General features: G+C 53.9%; 1 long non-coding RNA gene across 1 annotated transcript in view; it reads left to right on the top strand.

The window, feature by feature from the left end:
- Positions 1 to 19,666, top strand: part of LOC106005606 — a 57,717-nt gene extending 38,051 nt beyond the window's left edge. Inside the window, exon 7 of the long non-coding RNA XR_001179102.2 lies at positions 15,615 to 19,666. This is a non-coding gene — a long non-coding RNA (uncharacterized LOC106005606). The remainder of the gene's footprint in view (positions 1 to 15,614) is intronic.
- The last annotated feature ends 428 nt before the right edge of the window (positions 19,667 to 20,094 follow it).

Raw genomic sequence — 20,094 nt, 5'->3', positions numbered from 1 at the left:
GGTCAGGATAGCTATGCAGGGGGCATTATTCTGCCCGCCCCAGTGTCCCAAGGGAACTCCTGTCCTCTGTCCCCATCAGTTCTTCCTCTTCTCAGACAATGGCCACAGCCAGCTTCCCTCCACTTGCTCTCTGTTGCTCTCTGCTGCTCTCATGCCTGTCCCTCAGGGAAAGCTCTTGGCTCTGCCATGGAAATCTACCCAGAACCCAGCCACTCCCATCACCTGCACTGGTTAATAGCATAGCCCTCTGGCTGGTCTCTTGCGGCCAGACCCTCAGAGCGGCCGTTCAGCCTCCCACTGGGTACTGTCTGTTCCTTCTGGCTGACCCCTCAGTGTTCCCAGGGTGGCCCCCTTGCTCTCTGCACTGGTGTTGCATCTGCCTGGAACACCTTGCCCCTTTCTCGGGGCGGGGGGGCCCTTCAGGAGCATCTGCTGGTCCCCCACTCTGCGGGGCCCTCCCTCAGCGGCTCTGTTTCGCTTTTGCAGTGTAATTGGCTCCTCTCACGTGCTTTGGTTCCCCTTCAGTGTCTTGATTCCCGCACACTGTTTGTCTTCCGCATTAGAATGCGAGTCTCATGAGGTGTGGTGTGGCCCATGCTGTTTGCAACATACCTGGAACAGAATATAGTCCTGGAACCTGATAGGTCCTCAGGACCATGCACTCAACAGGTCAGTGAGGGATGTAAGTCACTGTGCGCTCCGGGTGTCTGGTATACGTGGCTTTGTGGACCTGCCCATGAGGAGAGTGCTCTGGCCCCTATGTCCACGTGAGTGGGGACTTCAGGAATGTGTGTCTGGGGTATGACGTGTATGTGTATTTAGGAATGTTGATTGTGTGGTGAGCTCTGTGAGTACATAAGTGTGTCTATGTTTCTGCCAGTTTGAGTCTGAGCATCTGCGTATGCGTGTGTGCATGTGTGTGGTCTGTGTCCCTGTACATTCACATGCATTTGGTTGTGCATCTCTGTGGCCAGGTCTGAGAGTGTTTCGTGAGGATTATGTCTGGGGGTGTTCTGTGAGCATGCATGTGTGTGTTTGGTGTCTGGGTGTGTTGAGTGAGTATCTGGGAACAAGCGTGTGTGTGGCCATGAGAGAGTGTGAGCAGATGTGCTTTGCCTGTCCAGCTGTGTGTTTACATGTCTGGGTCTGGGCATCCGTGTGTGAAGGTTGGTGCACGTGTGATTTAGGTGGGAGCAGTCGCAACTGTGTGTGGCCCCGGGGAGGTGCGCTCAGCTCAGGTAGGGAGCCTGGGTGCCCCGGCAGCCCCCTCCCGCCAAGCCCTGCGCCTCCCCACCGGGATGCTGTGCTAAACACGAGAACCCTGCCCCGTGCCCCCCCCACCCCGATATCCTTGTCACCAGGTGGAGGACAGGAAAACAGCTAGCACGAGAGGCCCTTGAGCCGGTGCCCTTCCCCCAGCGCCTTGCCCCTCGCTGTCATTGGGGCCACTGGCTCGGGTTAACTGATGGAGGGAAAAACCCATTAAGCAGCTGCCTCTCCCAGTCATCTGTTATCGGTTCCATGCTCGCCTGTAGCCCGGCTGATGCGCGCTCGCTCTTCTTCACATAATTGAAGAAAGTTTTCCCATTACCCGCTGTCTCTGCAACGCGGCGCCCGCCTCTCGCCCCTTCGCAGTCCCACGGATTCCGGTTTCTTTTCCTCCTCCTTAAGAAGCTGACCTAATTTCCACCGTTCGTCATTTTCTCTCAAACTTGGAGTAGGCTGGCTCTGAGCCCCGGCTCCCCCCCACCTCAGGCCACTGTGGGAGATGGTTGAGGGAGAGGCTGCTCCCTGCTCTGGGATGGGGTCTGGGATGGCAAGCTAACTATCCTGGGGGCAGATCAAGGGCCCTGGGGCCACTTCTCCAGGCCTTGAAATCCTGGGTCTCTGCCTGAGCTTGATAAACCATCATGAGGCTGCCGCTTTCTTAGGGGCAAATGGAGAGCTCAAGGCACAGTGGTGATACCCAGGTGGGTCCCCTGTGGGAGGTTCGCCCTTCTTTGCTTTGTTCAGGTTAACTTTGGCTTCCTGATGAACATGACCAGGAACAAAAGCACTTTGTCTTCCTCCCCGTGGCTGGGCCCTCTCCCTGGGAGAGCGGGGAGGGGGCCGGTATTGGATCCTTACTAGCTCCTAGAGGATGGCCTGGCCAGAGGCTTTTTCTATTCCTGCCAGGGGCCTGAAATGGGCAGTTAGTGTCTCTGGCTCCTCCCACCCATCACCTTGGCCTCTGAGCCTCTTACTTCCCCAGGGGGACCCTGTTCCTCCCCCAGAACCCCGCACTACCCTGCAATGTGCACCATTCCCCAGACCAGTGAACCCTTGCCTTCCTGCAGGATGCATCAAGCAGCCCTTGTCCTAGATGGCGCTGGGCTCCAGGAACACTAGAATACCTGTGGGAGCCCAGAGAAGGTCGATGCCTGCTTGGGGTTGCCTGGGACCCAGAAACCAGGTAAAGCCCCACTGTGCATGGCGTCATTGCAGGAGAGCCATGGGGACGGCATTAGATGCCCCGCTTCCTGGTGCATGGACTTCTGGTACTGGAAATGGAGCTGAACCAAGCCCTGATGTCCATCTCCCAAGAGGCCTCACTAGGTGAGACTCCAAGTGCAGGCTGCTAGGGACTTGGGGACTCTCTTGGTATTTAACTCCGCTTCCCCCTCGCCCCCTGATCTTGGCCTCCCACCTGCTCTCTGGGCCTCCACACCCAGCCTCGTCCTATCCCTGTGCCTCTAACACCACCAGAACAATGCCCCCAACCTCCTGGCAGGGCAACTGCAAGGGGGACCAGCTTTGGCCATGTGCACCATCCCTTGTGTCCCTCTGGTGTGTCACTGGAGAGCTATCCCTTTTAGGCCACCTCAGTACCCCCACCTGACCGATACGGCATATATCAGCCCCTGACTGGAGAAGCAGAGTGCAAAAGGCTTCAGCCATAACCCAGATCCTATGACCTCATCTCCCCGCTCCTCTCCTCAGTTTCCTTCTCTGTAGAATGGGATGATGATGATGGTAATAATAGATCCTTCCTCACCCAGGTGTTGCGAAGTCCATCTTAAATGAGTTCACAAATTGCACTTGCAAGGAGGCTGCCAGCACATGGTGAACTTTCCGTCAAGGTTCCTCTGTCCCACGCCTCTCCTTGCCAGGCACCAGCATATGTAACTCCCCTCTGTGGCCTCCAGCAAGCCAACCCCAGCCCCTCCGACCCTGTCCTGCCTCAAGCTTAGAGCAGGACAGGCTGCTCCCTGCGTCATGGCCAGTCTGAAGGTGTGCTTAGCCTCCAGGTAGAATGAGCTTTGTATTTTTCATTTTTATTAAGGTTTAAATTCCAGCAAATGCACTGATGCTCCACGTGTGTATCCCTTGGGGTAGGCCCAGCCCGATCGAGGGAGGGGACATTGCCTGCACCTCGGAAGGGTCTCAGGGAAATGGTTGCCCAGCGGAGCCAGCCACTAGGCTAATTTGGCCAGAGGTGCTCTGGAGCAGGTGCTCCGGGCTCTTTCAGTAAACATCACATCTGTGAACTCCACCTGGGGGGCTGGTGCGTCAATCCTTTGCTCCACGTTATTGTTACGTAAGGATCTCAATGTGTGAATGCATTCTGTAGTCTACTAAAAATGTTTAATTGCTTGACAACAACTCAGTAGATTTCACATAAAAATACAGGTCTCTGAGTTCTCTTGAAACATCAGGAGCTCAGGCAACCCGGGGCCTGTGTTCTCAGTAGGGCTGCCACCCAACTAAGCCACAGTCCCTGCCACTTCTTCCTGTGCCATGCCTGACACATCTTCCCCAAGTGCATTGCCAGCCCAGCTCTTCTGGGCATCTGGCTGCGACCCCTAGGAGGTCTGAAAGGGGCCATCTCATCTCATCTGTCTCCTCTAGTGCGGTCCCCTGATTGATTGATTGCAGCAATGACCACAAGTCCCACCCCCTTCTGCCCATTCCCAGCAGAACTCTGTGGTTCCTCTTGTCCAGCCAGGGTCTACTTCTCCATCTCTGCAACGCAGGCAAGTCCCATCAATTGTCTGGCCAATGGGACAGCAGCAAACGTGTTGCTGGCAGAGACTGGAAAATGACCTGCATGCTAGAGCCAGCTCTCTCTTGCTACCCCAGAACCCAAGACTGTCATGGGGATGAGCCTGAGCTAACTTGCAGCCAGAGACTAAGAAGCCAATGGAGAGCCAAAGTGCAATGGCCAAAAGAATGGCTACCAACCAGACATGACAGTGAGCCACTCTTGAACTTGGTGCTAATCACAGACACCTGGCAGAGTGGGGTCAGACCAGCACCCAGCTGACCAGCAGAGTGGAATGCTAAATAAGAAAGGATCATTGTTCTAAGACGTTGAGTTTTGGGATGATTTGTTACACAGCAAAAACTAGCTGCTGTATTGTGTTTGTGCCCAGCAAGCAAGCAGTGCCCCTAGAGAAGAAGGGGCTCCCAGGAGAAGTCTCTGTTCCTCCTGCCAGGGCAATTGGCACCCCCTCCTCCCAGTACCATTCCCATGGGACTGTCCGGCAGTCCTGTCCCCATGTGGGCTTGAATCCAGCCTATCCAGGGGACCCTCTAATTCTACAGGAGAGGTTCTGCTGACCAGCACTGTGCACTTAGGAGGGGACATGGACAATGCACAGTCAGGACCTCTCTGCCACACATCTCATACCTGCTCTGGGTGCACAGAAGCCCAGCAGGACTCTTCCAGGGAAGTCCACTCAGAAAGTTCCCCACACGTGACCTCCGCAGGGCTTGTGTGTTTTAGCACTGGCCCTAAACATGGCAGCCCACACACGCTCTGTGCCTGGCCTGCTGAGGTCCCACAGCTCCCTGTCTCAGCTGGCCCAGGGGCCCAATGCCCTGGCAGTAGGCTCCCTAGATCCTGGGACCGGGTGCTGAGCCAAGAATGGAGCAAGGTCGTGGTATGAGCACGGACCGATCGGATCACACCAGCCTGCTCATGTCCCCAGCTCCTCCATGCCATGTCACGTACACGTGCACACATGTACCCACATATGTGCCCCACTGGGACCCCTTCCATCCCACGAGGCCCATACCAGCCAGTCTCACTTGTGTCTCTGCTACCCACCTGTCCTCCAGGTAGGGAGAGTGGACGTGGCCTTAGTTTTCCCATCTGAACAAGGAGACTGGACCAGCTTCTTCAGAAGGCACTATGGCTAACTGGCTCTGTTGTCTTAGATGATTCTTTCCCTTGCTGTGAACTTGTGCCTTGGCGCTTGGGTTTCAGGGTCTCAGTGTTCACATCTCTGCGATGGATCTCCCAGCTCCAAGCCTCCAGCCTGGCTCCCAGAGCTGGGGTAAGTTCCCGGATCACAAAGGACCAGAGCCGTGTGGTCAGGTGGGGAGGGTCTTGAAGAACAGGGCTGTGATGCAAAACGAGGCCTAGCCTGCAGTTCTGAGGAGCGGTGAGGAGAGAGAGAGATGGCTGCCCAGTTTTCTCCCTCCTTTCAAACCAGGTCAAGGTCTGTGCACCCACGCTGACCTCCTCCAAGCATCTCTCAGCATCCTCTTCAACCCTCCTCACCCAGGCAGTGCTTCAGACCCAGGGAGAGCGACCCTGACCTCTCCTAGGCTGGGGTCACTCCAGGCCCAGTGGTGATCCCACCATCGCTCTTGTGATGGTTTGATGAGCTTGTCCGTCTTGCACTAAGCTCTGTGAGGGCTGCGTTGTCTGTCTCTGCTCCCCATTTTGTCCCCAGAGCCTGGTGAGTACCTGTCACACAGTAGGTGCCCAGTAAATATATGCTAGATGGATGGACAGTTGCAGGGAGGATTTCTGGGCTGTGGAAGGGCTGGGGAGGGCTCCCACAGTGAGTGTTCCTGCCTCTCTTTCTGAAACTGCTCTGGCCCCATGAACATTTCTGGGCTGTGCTGGGGTGGGAGATGTCAGCGAGCAGAGAGGGATCCTCGAAGTGACAGGTGCTTCTTAGCTCCAGGCGCGCCCAGGGCCCAGGCTGAATCGGCTGTTCCTGCAGCCCCTGTTTCCAGGGCTAATTGGGGAAGGGGAGGGGGAGCCAGAGGTGGGGGACACTCTATTCTGGGCTCAGACTGGAGGCACCAGGCTGTCTCATGACAATGGTGAGCGAGTGTGTATGTGGGGGCGGGGGAGGCGGGGGTGGGGTGGGGAGACAGACAGAGAGCAAGAGACGGAGGTTCACGTGGTACAGGTGTGTGTGTGTGTGTGTGGATCGGCCTAGGTTTGTGGCCAAGTTTTATACATGCATTTGCACACGTGTGTGTATGCCTTTCTGTCTTTGGTATCCTGCAGGCATGTGCCTGTATATTATTTATTTCTGTGTGTTTTGTGAGCGTGAGTACATTTGTGCCTTAGGTGTGTCTATGTGTTTGTGTCTGAATTTGTGTGTCTCCAAGAACGAGCTTTTAAGACATGTGTCCTGGTTCTTGTGTATGTATTTATTTCTGTGGGTGAGGTTTGTGCCCTGGGTGTGTATGTCTACGTGTATGTGTTTATGTCCTGAATTTGTATGCGCGTGTGTGCATGCGTGTTTGTGGCTCTGGAGTTCTCCCTGGTGCAGAGTACCCCATCCTATGTAGCAGTGGGAGGCCTGTCCCTCTCAGCTGTGGCCCCGAGACAGCTGGCACTCTCTGGATCCCCACGGAGATCATGGCCCTTCTGATCAGCCAGCCCCTCCTCTGAGCTCCTGCTTCATCCTGGCCCACCTGCACCGGTCCCGTGGTAAACTTGGAGCCCCTTGCCCACATCCTGGACACACCCACAGTGTGCCCTTATGTGGACCCTAATGCCACACTGGGTCACACCAGAGGGGCCTGGAGGAGGGAACCTCTGACCTCAAAGGGTAGATGCTTCAAGCCACCCTCACCTTTGAAGTCCCTTCTCTGCACCAGGCTCAAGGCTGGGCAACAGGCCAGTCACGGGGGAATCTCCTCGCTTGCCTGGAGCTCATGCTCTCCGGGGGGGTGGGGGGGAGCAGAAGGCAGCCGCTGAACAAACAGCAACACAGACAAACGCAGGATCTCACCTATGGAGAGCACCTTCCGGGGAGTCCTGCAGACTGGGTACCTGGGTACCTGGCAGGTTGCCCGAAGGGCGCTGAAGCCAAAAGGAGGCTGGGGAGCCTGTTCTAGCACAACCCACCTTCTGCCAGAGAAGTGAATGGGCTCTGGGCCTGGTGTGGGGAGGAGCAAGGCTGGGGAGGAAAGTGGGCCTTGGGAGTAGGGAGCGGATGAGGGCTCGGGGGCGGGGGGGGGGGTGCTGAGCCCTGTTCGGTATGGGCTCCTTTTCTCTTATAGCTGCATTAGAGGAGGAAGAGTTGGGAGGCAGGGAGGCCAAGAGGGACAACTGCAGGGGCCAGGCATGAGGAGACCGAGGAGGCAGAGTCCCTGCTGGGGCTGAAGGGAGGCGGGGGTGGGGCAGGTTAGGGTGCGGGGGTGCCGGCAGGGTCAGGGAGACTACATGGGCTTCACGGCTCACCTTGCTGGACCTAGCCAAAACTGGTTGTTCAGAGCATCCCAGGCCTGGGTTTGGGGATAGACAGGAGTGCCAAGGGGGTCACTGCTGGCCATCAGCTGCTGGGGCCCAGCCCTCGAGCGGCCCGGGCAGCTTTCCTGAGCCTAGCCCACCCTGTCCTGGCCACGTGGTCAGTGAGAGTTGTTGAGCTTTGTGGTATCCTCTCTGGGTGTCCTTTGTGAGTGTCTTCCTTTTGCCAAAGGCTTCCTGGATGAATGCCAGGGAACTCTGTCTTCCCCAGGGAGGGCTGGGTGCAGGCACCTGGGGGCGGTGAGTTGGGCACTGCTTCTCGGTGACCCTGTTGGCTCACAGCTCTGGGGAGGAGGGCAGGTTGGGAGGCTGCATGGACCACGTGGACCACGCTGCAAGGAGTGAAGGGACTGGGGTCAGGCCTTCTCTGCAGAGCTGGCCGGCCTCTGTTAAATGTCACAGCTGGGGTTGCCTCTCTTTCCATGCCCCATTGCCACTCAGTCCTTGGGACGTGTGTGTTCCCTGAGACCTGGGGACAGGTGGGACCAGGCATAGGGAGGGCTCAGTAATGGCTGCTGGTGGTGCCCCAGGCCCATTCCCGGGCTTGGGAAGGGCGGCTGCTAGGAAGCTCACGGCTGCCCCTTCTCCCATCAGTCAGGGATGATAGGCCCCTCCTTGCTGAGAGGCCTCTGGGGCATTGAGACTCCCCTCCTTCCTGCGGGGTGGATGGTGTATTGCCAATTACGGACTGATTTGGGGTTTGGGGTTCGAAACTCCAAACGCGGCACCTTCCCCGCCCGGGACGGCTCTGCGGTCATCTCAGGCTCCCGTTGCTCCCACAGATCTGGCAAAGGCAAATGTAGCTGGAACCTCCCGGCTTCTTCCTCTGCCCTTTCCCTTCCCTCCCTCCCTTCCTCTGTCCCCAAGCAAAGCAACCGCAGCAGACCCCCGCAGGGCTCCTTCCTAGGAAAGCTGCCCCAGGGCCCCAAGGTCATTTGCTGCATAAAGGAACATATGGGGGGCCTCTGGTGGCTCTGCCCTTCTTCCTAGACAAGGAGCATGGGGTGGGCCTGTCTAGGGGGTCCCAGCAAGCTCAGAGCCTGTTTTTCACACAGCTGCTGTCCTTTTAAAATAACCTCCTTATTAAAAACAAAAAATCAGGCAATAAAAGAGAATCTCATCTCCCCGGAGGACTGGGGCCTTCAGGGGCCGGTGCAGCAGCTGTGCACCATGGCTGAAAGCATGGGGCTACTGAGGGGCCTGGGGACGCAGCCTTATAGGCTATGTGGGCCCCTCGGAGCTACTGGGCAGGAATCCAGTGACTAGTGCTCAAGGGTATGGATGCGCCCTGGGGTCCAGGACAGGGGCAATTAGGGGAAGCTCTGGGCAGTTCTTCCAGGACATGCCCTCCCCCATCCTGAGAACAGAGAGGACCCAGGAGACATGTGTGTCCACTACGCCTCTGCTATGTCTAGGGGCCCAGGTTCAGCCCAGGACAGGGCTCTGTGCACTGTCCCTGGATGGATGGGTGGGCGAGGCCAGGAGCAAGCTAGCTGCCTTGCATTTCTCCACAGGAAGCCAAAGCCAGCGGGGGTAGGGGGGCTTGGGAGGAGACATGGGACATTTTGGACTCCCACCTGGTGAAGGGCAGGAGGGGGCACTCCTGAGGATGGACTTCAGGGTGCTGTGGAGGTGGGGGAGTTGAAAAGTGGGGCCTGAGGGAGGAGGAGGCCAAAGGAGTCCGGCAAGCGCCCGGAGAACCAGAACTGAAATAGGGCCCTGTGCCCAGCGCCCAGGGCATATATCCTCCCTGCCTTTCTCCCTTCTCCCCTTCTCCACTCTCCCCCTTCCTCCCCTACTCTGGTCTTTTCTCTCTCTCCTGGTTCAGGCTGCCTCTGCCAGGGCAGCTGTTGTGGACATCCCAACCACAGGATCCAAGTGACACGCGGTGGTGTGCCCACCGCCAGCCCGCTGCCCCTGCAAGTACCTCAGAAGTGTCCTGGCTTGGACAGGTTGGAGGATTCTGCTGCCCCGGTCCCTGTCTCGCCTGCCCTGCTCCCCACCCATCCCCATCCCAGCTTTCTGGGGCTGCTGGTCTCCTCCCTGAAACTGTTTCCACATCTCTACACCCAGAGTCATACTGCCCTGGTGAAGACAGGCTGGGAAGATTCAAGAAAACGGCGACCCTCGGTTTGTTCCCTATGGTTAAGAGTCTCTTATGGTTTGTCGAAGGGGAGGTGTGTGGGGAGATGGGGTCACTGGGTGATGGGCATTAAGGGGAGCATTGATGGAATGAGCACTGGGTGTTCGATGTGTGATGAATCACTAAATTCTACCCCTGAAAATAATACCACACTGTATGTTAACTCGCTTGAATTTAAATAAAATCTTGAAAGAAGAAAAACAAAGAAAAAAATAGAAATAAAGATAATGGGAGTCAGGACTGGGGTCCCGTGGTGGTGGGTGGGGGGATGGAGTGGGCAGGTGCAGCTTGCAGCCCGAGGGTAGGTGGGAGCAAGCTGGAGGGTGAGCAAGAGTGGGCCTGTGTATGCTAGGGAGACTCTGCAGTGGCAGGTGCCTTGGATGTGGTGGGGGACAGAGGGCGGGCTAACTTGGTGGGCGCGTGGCTAGAGGGAGCAGAGTCTGGGGCGAGGTGCTGTGGGAGCCTGTGCCTCATATCTGGGGAGAAGGACAGAGCAAACTCTAGTCCTGCCTGTCCTGGCCCCAGAGCTATGCTGGCACCTCCCACACAGCTCATCTCAGGCTCTGGCTCTCCTATCCACAAGCAAAGGCCTGCCACTCCTGCCCAGGAAGCCTGAGCACCGGTGTCTCCACCCCACCTGTCCAATGACCCAGACTCCTGGAGGCCGGGCTCCCTTCTGTAAAACCTGATCAAACGACAGTAGTGTCACTCTGCCCTGTTCAATTCAGGTGGGAAGCAGGCCAGCATGTGGGTCTGGCACTCAGAGGCACCCCCTAAGCTCTGGGCACGCATGCCTGGCATCCTTGCTGGGCTCTCTGCCGCTGGGGGTTGGGTCCCTGGGGGATTTCAGAGTCCCTGGCTTCTCTCTGTTAATTGGGTGGAGGTTGGTTTTGATAAGGCCGGGTCGCAGAGTGTTGGTAAATGAGTTTCCTGTGCCGAGCTTGGCACAAGACACTCATCAGGATCAGCCAGAGGTGACCCTGCCTACCCTGCCAGGCCTCTCCTTGAGCTGCCCGGTGGGGTCTGGGTGGCCAGGGGTCGCGGAGCCCAAAGACTAGTATCTGATGTGAACTAGATGTAGATGGCCCTGGGTTTCCTCTTGGGGTGAGGGTGGAGACAGAATGGTGATTAGGGAACCCACACGGAGGCTGTTAGCTTTGGTGCCTTTTTAGAAACCTTACCGGCTAGGGGCGCCTGGGTGGCTCAGTGGGTTAAAGCCTCTACCTTCGGCTCAGGTCATGATCCCAGGGTTCTGGGATCGAGTCCCGCATCAGGCTCTCTGCCCAGTAGGGAGCCTGCCTCGCTGCTTACTTGTGATCTCTCTCCGTCAAATAAATAAATAAAATCTTAAAAGAAAGAAAGAAACCTCACCAGCTAATGGGAAAACATAGGCCCAGGTGCAAGGACTTCTCCAAGGCCCCAGGCCTCCTCCCAAGCACAGGGAAGCCTGCGTGCAGGTCCCCTGAGAAGGATAATGCGGCCTTGAGCCCTACTGGGAACTGTCCTTGAAAAAACCCCACCGGGAGGCTGCAGGCAACTCGGGTGTGCGCACAGAAGCCAGTGCGGGCCGCTGGCTGCCGGGCAGGGCTGCGGAACAGACTGTGGCTATCTCCCTAAACCCACAGTTATTGTCGCAGATAAGAGCAGAGTAAACACGAAATCCCTTAATGCATTTGCTAACAGCTGTTCTCTGTTTAGAGACACCAGGCCAAGCAGGGACCTCAGCATGCATGAAGCTGGCATAGGTCCCCACTGCCGCTGTCCAGCTAAGCCATCCTGGGCAGCCGCCCCCCCACTCCCAGGGCCTCAGTTTCCCCATCTGTGGAGGGAGCAGCCCCCATGGGTCCCCACAGACGACCTCATAGGAGCCAGCATTCTGTGAGTTGATGTGTGAGGACGTGCAGCTTGTGTGTGAATGTGTGCACGTGTGTTCATGCACACACACAGATCCTCAATTGGGGGAAGTCAACTGTCAAGCACAGTATTTTAAAATGTGCTTATTTATTTGGCTTGTTTGCACCCTATCTCCTCGGCTGCCTTTATAAATATTTATCAATGTTGTTGCAGTGACATTTCCTGGGAGGAGGTGAGAACGGGAGGGGAGGAAGGATGTCAGAGGGGAGCTGACAGGCTGAGGGAGCAGGGGAGGATAGCCAGGGCCCAGCAGTGGACCAGGGCGGGGGCAGTGGGGGAGCCAGGGCTGCCACCCCCGGGGAGAAGGGAGAGGGCCCTTGTCTGGATATCTGACTCACGACAGCTGGGACCCAAAAGCAGGACCCATATTTCAGGATGTCCCCAAAGATGAAACAAGGATGAGACGGGGCTATGAAGAGCCGCATGCCTCTGCCACTGCTGAGTGAACTTGAGCAAGACCCTTCACCAGCCACGTAGTTGTCTGTTAGACAACAACCGTCAGAACTAACTTACTGTGTACAAGGCACTGTTCGAGTATTTCCTTTATTTACCCCTTGAAAACAACTCTTTGATGAAGACACTAGTTTCCCCATTTTGCAGAGAGGGAAACCAAGGCTCTAGGATTTAGCTACCTGCCCGGGGCACCCAGTTTTAAAGCAGAGCCAGGATCTGAAGATTGGCAGCTTGTTGCCTCTGCTCTTTCCCACTACTCCACCTGGATGTATCATTAGTATGATTAGCCCTTAAAGCCCCCACCCCCTGCACACACAGCTGGCCCCAGTCTTGCTCCTGGGGCAGCAGAGATGATCAAGACAAGTCCTCCCCCTGGCTGGCAGAGCTGAGGGTCTCCTGGGGAACCCAAGGGCACATCAAGTGCACAGCCTTTCCTTGAGGTAGGTTTTGGAGAGCACTCAGGAGGGCGGCTCTGGAGACAGGGTGTGGGGCATTGAATCCTAGCCAGCTCAGGGCCAGCTGTGTGATCTCGGCTGGCTCAGAGAAAGGAGCACACTCAGCCTAGAGTGGGAAGGAGAGGCCTGGTAGCAGAGAGGTAGAGTGAGGGCTCTTGCCAGTCAAAGAGGAGTCTAAAGTTTTGAACCTGAGGAACAGAGAGAAGGTAGAGGCTGTATCAGCTAGCTTTTGCTGCATAACAAACTTTCCACAAATTCTGTGGATTCAAATAGCCATTACTTATTTAGCTCATAACTCTGTGGCTTGACATTTGGGCTGATCCATTCTTGGCAGGCACACTCACATGTTTGGGGCCTCAGCTATAATGGTGGGGACTTTCTCCATGGGGCCTCTTACCTCCAAGGGAACTGTCCTGGGCTTCATCCCATGCTGGTGGCCGACTTCGAAGACTGAGATCAGAAACATGTAAGCTTCTTGAGGCCTTGGTTTAGAACAGGTCCAGTATTATTTCCAGTATATTCTATTAGTTAAAGGGGTGGGGGAAACTGATGGGAGGAGCTACACAATCCCATTGCAGAGGACAGGGTAGAAGGAGGGGGTGAGGATTGGAGCCTTTTTACAATCTACCCTGATGTCATGCCTAATGGTGGCAGTCTGGAGACGGGGGGAACTCAGTGGGGGAACTGTGTATAGGACCTATAAGGGAAGTAACAAATGCAGCTTCAGAGATCTTCAGAGATCCACACTGGTCTTCTCCATGTCCGTGTTTCTAGGCAAGGCATCCACAGTTCCCAAATGCCTGCTCACTGTCTCTACTGATCCTTCCTGGTACCGACTGACCCCTGGGCAGCCCCTTTGCACTTGCCAGTGACCTGTGAATCTGTATTCTATGTGCGGGACTATGTAGCCATTCACCTCCAACACTGGGGAGAGGTCCATGCCAGGACCTGGGATCCCTAAGTGCAGGCAAGCTGCCCAACCTGGACTTTAGAGATGGGTCCCCTGCACCCAGGTCCCTCTCCTGTTCCTCACCGCTCTGAAGCCCTCACAGATTTTGCCCTCTCTCTGAGGCTCAACTCCCTTATCTTCAAAGGAGAAAAATGACGTCCCTATCCCAGTCCTTGTGAGGATCCTGGGGAGGGACTCAGCACCACCACTGTCTGGCATCTGTGTGGCCTGTCCCTTGGGGATTCTGGGTAGGGTTGCCAGACAAAGGACTTTGAGATAAATTTGAATTTCAGATCAACAAAGAGCAATTTTTTTTTTTTTAAGTAGAAGGATATCCTATCCAATTCCTTATTGCTTTTATGAAATTTGAATGTAAGTGGGTATCTGGGTTTTTATCCCCTGAATCTGGCCACCCTGCGCAGGGCAAAGAATTGATGCTGGCTGTCCTGGAGAATAAGGGTAAGCTGGGGCCCTGGCCTTCTGGGGAGATAGCTGAATTAATTCGGCACCACTGTGTGGTAGCCCAGGGGGAGGCCCAGGGAATGTGACATAGACCCTCCCTGAGTGCCCCTTGCTGCCTGAATGGCTCCACTTGGAACACCAGGTTGCCCTCTCTACCTTCACATGACTGAGCCACGTGCCCACCTTGCTCTACCCCTCTGACCCCAGATGCCCAGTCTTGAAGACTTGGTGCCATCTTGATGCCACCCTTGACTTCTTTCGTCCACAGTTGGGCACCTTCACCTTGCCAAGACTCTAATTTCCCCATATCAGCTGCTCCGCCGTCTTCTCAGCCACTGCCTTCTCCCACCAGTTGTCACACACAGCAGTTGTCCCTCCTCCCTGGGTTCCTCCTCCCCTCCACTCCCTTCCGACCCATCTTCCCATCGCACAGATATCCTGGTCGCACCTTACAGAAAGTCCCGCTTCTACTGAAAGCCATGCTCACAACACCTGTGCGTGATCTGTACACTCTTGCCTTCACCCCCTCAACCCCACCCCTGCTGTCTCCCCCTACCCAGCCTCCTTACCATTCCCTCCATAGTATGGTGGCGGCACTCACTCTCAGTGTTTGCCCTGCCAGCTTCTCTCTCTCACTTCCTGAGGGAAGTGAATGATTCCTCTAATGCCACGTCTCAACAAGGCCTTCCTTGGCCACTCTATTTAAAATTGCAACTCTACCCTACCACTCTCTACTTCTTCCCTGCTTTATTTTTCTTCACAACATCATCACCTCATGATACACTCTATAACTTAATGTTTTATATGTTAGCTTCCCCCAGAAAATAATAGCATAGGTAGAAGGATCTGCCTATTTTCATCTGTTTATCTGTTCATTGTTGTATCCTTTGCCTCTAGCCTAAGGACCCTGGCATGCCGTAGACACTCAACAAATACCTGAATGAATTAATGAATGGTTGATGTATGTATGTATGTATGGATGATGGATGGATGGTTGAATGGCTGGTTAGATGGAGGGAGGGAAGGAGAGAAAGAGGGAGGGAGAGAAGAAGGGTTGAATGATGGGTGGATGATGGATAAATGATAAATGGATGGCAAATGATAGATGGAAGGTTGGTGATGGATGGATGGCAGATGATGAATGGATAGATGGGTGATGGATGGAGGGATGGATGGAGGGATAGATTTTAGGTGCCAGTTATCTGCTGACTTGCTCACTGTGTAACCCCGGCCCAGATGGCCATTCTTTCTGTGTGTCCCTTATAGCATAGGGGTGGTAGAGACATGTTTTAACGTGGCAATCTGGCAGCCCAGACATGAATTTTGTTTGGTCCACAGTGTTATAAACAATTTCAACGACTTGCCAAAATTTTAAAATAGGGAAATTTCTCCTAAAAAGCCATATTTCAGCAACTTGTGAAAGATGGTCTTTTTCTCTGGGAACTGTTTTCTGTTGCCTGGGGCAACATTTGAGTGAGGAGAGCTGCCTCTGCTGGTGGGGCATCCCACTTCTACTCTCACAGCCTTTCTCGGCTCTTCCCAGCCATGCCCGGCCCAATATGCAAACAAGACCCTGCCCTAAAGTCTTTGCCTCTGGGGAGGCTATTTCTGGAAAGGGACTGATCAGATAGTTATTGAGTGGTTCATCTGTAGATGAAGCTGATGTGTTATGTTTCTTAACATCTTTCTTAACACCAGGAGCTGTTCACTATGAGGAGGCAAGATTGCCAGTGACATCGGGTGTCAAGGGGACAAGGAGGGCCTGCTGTGGCAGAAATGTCACAGTTTAAGGAGGAATCCCCAGCTCATCTTGCTCCTGTGGAAGATACTCAGCTCAGTCACCCGGAATGGAGATGGCGCCAGCCCATTACATAGACGGGGCCACTGAGGCTCTGGGAGTTACCCAGCTCCCCTGAGATCACACTTGCTGAGCGGCAGAGTTGGGACTGGAGTCCAGGTGGGCATGACTTCCCAGCCTGACTCCCCTACCCCTGTATCAGTTGCCTCTGCGTAGGACTCCATAAACCCTTTGGGATACAGGCCCTCTGAGGTTCTGGCATCTGAGAGTCTCTCGTTCTGTTTTCTTCTGGAAGTCTCTGTTGACTTGTCTTCCCTGTTGATGACCTCTTTGGTGGGAGAGAGCTCCTAAACTTTTTTTTTTAATGGAAAAATGATACACATATAGGAAATGACCCACATTTTAAGTATACAGCTCAGAGACTTTGGACATAGGCAGACTGCTGTATATGCCTCTGTCAAGATGGACAAAACAATTTGAAATTATACTCCTTGTGTTTACTATTTTTCAACAGTGTCTGTCTCCCTGTTAATGGCCAAGCTAGCTCTCTGTCTCCACAATGACCCCATCACCGTGGGGGCACATAGTAAGTTCTGTTTGAGCAAAGATGTGAGAGGCTACCTTGGGGATAGGGCCAGTTTCCCAGCCCCCACTGGGCTGTCCAGGGCAGGGGATGGCCAGGGCCCGTGGTTGCAGGTGGGGCAGCTACAGGATCCCTTATTCCTTCAATAGCTTCAACTGAAAACACTGTTTTCCTCTGTCTGGACTTCAGGCCTGGGTGGCATCACTTAAGACTGAAAAAATATCAGTTATCCTCAAATCTGTTAAGTTCAAAGCCATCTTGGTGCATATCTTTGTGATAAAGGGCTGGGTGAGGTCTTAAACCCAATTCCAAAAGCATAGGCTGCAAGATTTTTAAAAATGAGTGACTTTATTAGCATCCGCATTAAGGACTTCTGTTCATTGAAAGACACTAAAGAAAGTTCAGAGACAGGAAGTAGACCGGAAGAAGATATCTGTGATGTCTGAAACTGACAAGAGACGTGAATCTAGTCTGGTCTGTGCACGGCTGGACTGTATAGTATCTCCAAGGGAAAGCTCTGCAAATCAACAAGAACAAAAGAGGAAAATAGCCAAAGGCTATGACCCAGAATTACAGGAAATTCAGACACAAGCAGGCTCATACCACCACGCAGAGAAATGTAGGTTAAAACGGAAGAGGTCACCTTCACCTGTGAAACGCAAAAATGGGAATGCTGGGTGCTGCTGAGTGTGGTGGGGCTGTGGGCTCCCGGGAACTCGGGTGGGAAGGCGGGTATGTGCCGCCTCGGGGGAAGGAGATCTCATAGTACCTGGTCAAGTGGAATATGCACCCAGGACTTGAACTGCAAGCCGACCCTGGTACACATCTCAGAGAGACCTCACACCATGCCGATGGGGCACATGCGCACATAGGCAGTAGACAGGGGAACGGAGGGTGGGGAGTGGGGAGTCACAACAGATGAGCATGGAACAATCTTAAAAATAGTGCTGAGTGGGGAAAAAGACAGCATGAGATCTAAACATAGTACTATTTCTGTAAATTAAAAATACACACGAAAGAGCAATGCTCATTTTGAAAGCACATGTACACAGTCCATTGAACACAGGCTGGTCACCTTTAGGTAGTGAAGCAGGAAAAGCGGAAAGGGAATCATGATCCATAACCCGAAAGAGAACAAAAGAGAGGAGCCTTTTAGGGCCTGACAATACTAATTAGCTATAAATCAAGGACTGTCATTAATACAACCCTCTACACCTGAAGTCCAACTACTTTAAAACAAAACAAAACACGAAAATAACAAAAAATGACCAATCACAAAAAAAATTGCAGCAAAATATTTAGGGAACATAACAAAGTTATTCTCAAATTTATCTACAAGATCAAATTGTTTAAACAGTGAAGCCTATTTTCAAAAGGCTGAGAAAAGAGGGCCCACCTGCCCTAACGGATTCAAGTGCACCTTGCAAAGCTACGGTCATTAAGAGACAGAGATAGGCACAGGCACAGAACATGAGTCTAAAAATCCTCCCAGGCCTGGCACAGGCAGGTGTCAGATGTCCCTGTTTAACATAGCTGCCCTTCTGTGTGCTCAGCAACCTTGGCCCTACGTTCATGCAGGCAGTGTAGCTTGAGTGATGACTGCCCAACCAGCCCTGGGCTTGGTGCTTGCACACAGTGGTCCCAGAGCTCCCAGCACGGGGGACAAAATAATTGTATGGCCACTTTCAAATGGTGATGATGAGCCATGATGAAAAAATGGGGTGGGCATGCCACACAGGAAGGGGGTGGTAGGGTGAGGTGCCTGGGAAGGCTTCTTGGAAGAAGCGGTTCTTGCTGGGGATCTGTAGGTGACCTGTATACACCAGGCAAGGTGTACATTGTGATGGTGGTGGTGTTCTAGGGAGGGGAGGTATATGTGTGTATAGTCTTGCCTGGGAGCAGAAGGGTGGGATGAATATGGGGAGGTGGAAGGGGACCCAACCTTAGGGAGGAGTCTGAAGAGCCCTGAAGGCTTTAATACCCATGTCCTCATTTAACCATCACTCTTCTGTCGGGTGGTCTTTCTTTCCCACTGATAGGGTTTGAGAGCTGAAGGGCCTCACTTCAGATGAGCAACCAAGGCCCTGAAAGATGGGATGGTCAGGGGGTGAGGGAGGAGAGCTTTTAGGTGCTGGGCTTGGTCTCCCGGGATCTGCTGGCTTCTGGGTAATCCCTGCCCTTAGCCTGGCCTCCCCTTGCCCCATGAAGCCTGGGGCCTCAAGTTTAAGCAAAGCTGTTCGGGTGTTTAAATACTCTCATTGATTATTGTAAGTGGGCTTATGAGCCTTTTCGGCTTAGATTTGTATCTGCAGGAGAGCTGTTCATCTTAAATAAATATGTTTTTAATAATCTCTGAGTATTTATGGAGCATAAAGCTGTCAGGCCGATGGAGACAGAGATTCCTGAAGTCTTGCTGGGTGCTGCTCTGTGCCGAGTCATTGTTAAAGACGCTCCCAGCAGGACAGCTCGCTTCTGGCTGCCGGGAGCAAACAGTAGACTTGGGTGATTAGCATCTTCAAGTATTTTTAATAAGGCAGGGTTGGTTATTTAACCTACAATAACCACTTAATAAACATAGTAAATTACTAGCAGGTTTGGAAATATTCTCTGCTCCTCCAGACTCCTGCCGGGACCACCTGTGTCACCGAGGTTTTGGCAGGAAGTCCCAGGAAAGATGTTCTGTCCAAGCCCCTGTTTCAGAGGTTGTCAGATTGGCTCAGGTGTCTGAATTTGGGGGCACAGGTCAGAGCAGGGGCCAGCTACAGGTCTCTTGCCCTATTTTGTGCCTCAGGCTGGGCAGGTATACCCCTCCCAAGGCAAGTAGGACAGCTAGGAGATAGTCAAGGGGATGGGCAGTTAGTCTGGGGCTCAGGTTGGCCTGAGAGCCCCCTACTCCCACCTCCCTGGGCCAACTCCCTGAGTTGAGGCTCCTGCCTTATAAGCCTGTGTCCTTCTACCCCCCCTCTCCATGATAAACTGCCTACCCAGCGCTCACCCTATCATTCATGCTTGGTCCCCTCATCATAGCGGACTCACTGATTTCAAAGAACGCCCACACATCATTTCTAATCCGTATGAGGCTGCTGCTGCTCATACCTCCCTCTGTCATCTGCCATCACAACCCAACATTTATTGGGCATATTTCCTATGTGCCTGGTGCCCTCTTAAGCACTTGACCCGTATTTACTCATTTTACCCTCCCATCAGGCAATGTGAGAAGAACAGTTATTACCCCCTTTTACAGATGAGAAAACAGAGGCTCAGTCTCTTGCCCAATTGGTGTTTGCAAGTGGTACTGAAAGACCCCTCCCCTAGAAGATAGATAGGATAACTAACCGCTTGTTTGCTTTTCTGTGAACCGCTGGCTTTTAGGCGTAAATTAGGTTATTAATTGCTCTTTTGCCCTTCTGTAACTGCTTGGCTTATAGAAATAATAGAAGACGCCATGATGGCATTCCTACCTTCCCCCTTCTTGTTCCCCCTCCCTGCCTCTCTCCTCCCGCGCGTGGGCCCTCAGAACCAATCAGCTTGTTCCCCCTTCCCGCCTCTCTTTTTCACACGCACGGGTCCCCAAAGCCAATCAGCAAACTCCACGTATGCCTTTTTCAAAAGTTCTGTCAACCAATCAGTTGTGCCCCACCCAAAACTTGTTTGTACCTGTCTATAAAAACCCGGCACCACCCCAGCTGGGTGTGCTCAGCTAGCAGGAGCTGCTGACCACCCGCAGGCGCGCGCTGACCACCCGCAGGCGCGCGCTGACCACCCGCAGGCGCCTGCGTAACAATAAAGAACCTCTT

The sequence above is a fragment of the Mustela putorius genome, unplaced genomic scaffold (assembly GCF_011764305.1).
Source record: "Mustela putorius furo isolate JIRA1106 unplaced genomic scaffold, ASM1176430v1.1 tig00003850_pilon_pilon_pilon, whole genome shotgun sequence".
Taxonomy (NCBI): Eukaryota; Metazoa; Chordata; class Mammalia; order Carnivora; family Mustelidae; genus Mustela; species Mustela putorius.
The sequence above is the reverse complement of the archived record's forward strand: the minus strand, read 5'-3'. Positions and strand labels throughout refer to the sequence as shown.